General features: G+C 47.4%; 1 non-coding gene across 1 annotated transcript; it reads right to left on the minus strand.

The window, feature by feature from the left end:
• Positions 1–700: 700 nt before the first annotated feature.
• Positions 701–782, minus strand: TRNAS-GCU (transfer RNA serine (anticodon GCU)). The gene has a single exon. It is a non-coding gene; the product is annotated as a tRNA-Ser (tRNA).
• Between the last annotated feature and the right edge of the window lie 464 nt (positions 783–1,246).

A 1,246-nucleotide genomic window follows, 5' to 3' on the forward strand; every position in this document is an offset into this window, starting at 1 on the left:
TGATTTGCATTTCATGAATCTACCTCTTCTAATTTGTTGCGCCTTGGGGTGTTTGACTTGCTGATCTAAACTCCTCCATAAGATTCTATTTTACTTCTCACAGTAGTGAAACAATCAGTCTCTCCTTTGTATCCCCTTCTTATTTACATCTTTGGACTACTTTTATATACTCTATCTTTTTCTCTCAATCTTCATCCCTCCTCTCACTCTTTCCCTATTCTCTGTGTATCTTTTCACCTCGCTGTCGTCTTACATTTAGAACTTTATTAGGGGAGAGGGAAGTGGGAAAGAGGAATTGGTAAAGAGACACGAAAATCAACTACATTGTATATTGATAAATTAAAATAAAAATGTAATAATAAATAAAAAATTTAAAGAACTTTATTAAATTGATCTTGTGAAGGATTCCACTTAGATGATATGAATTAGTTGAAAACAAAAGCCCCTTCTAGGAGTGGATGGGAGAAACTTGAGGAATACCTCGCAAAATCTTCTCTGACATTTGAAAAAATAATGCCTTAGTGCAAGACCACTCTGCTTATCAAGCGGAGGGGAAAACACGAGAAAGGTTGAGGTCTGTAGCAATGGGAGAGGAGCAGCCTTTTTCTAGAAAGGAGATGTCAGGACAGTAAGCCTCAAAAGTGGGAATACCAAGAGAAGACTTGAAAAGTCATAGTCTCTCAACCTAAGACTAGACAACCGACGAAGGTGGGATTCGAACCCACGCGTGCAGAGCACAATGGATTAGCAGTCCATCGCCTTAACCACTCGGCCACCTCGTCGCGGGTGCTCGAGTGTTCTGGGTACTTAATTCAGAGGTTACATTCGAGAGCCCTGTGGTGATCTCGGATACGAGCAGGCTTGGAAGGTGGTTTGAAATGTGTAGGAGACGTGAAGACGGGTAATGCCTCTGCGCATGAACAAGAAACTGGAGTGGAAAAGAAGCGAGGTGGGAAGAAACGAGCTTAGCTACGGAGGACGAAAACAAGTGGCAGACGCGTGATAGAAACGTAGTGGCTTGGGCCGTCGCTCCCTTTCTTCCCCTCCCCGGTCCCCCGGAGGAGGCGCCTCAGCAGGCGGTGGGCGTGGCCGGGCCGAGAAGAGGAGAACTGGAGTCGCGGTCACCCTCGCGGCGCCTCTGTCCTCTCGCCGCCGCCCGAGAGCGCGCCGGAGCCCGCCGGGGACGGAGATTCCGAGAATCCGTCCCACTGGAGTCGACCTCAGAGGAGCTGGAGAACCCAGACTC

Source organism: Cynocephalus volans, chromosome 5 (assembly GCF_027409185.1).
Source record: "Cynocephalus volans isolate mCynVol1 chromosome 5, mCynVol1.pri, whole genome shotgun sequence".
In the NCBI taxonomy this organism is placed as follows: Eukaryota; Metazoa; Chordata; class Mammalia; order Dermoptera; family Cynocephalidae; genus Cynocephalus; species Cynocephalus volans.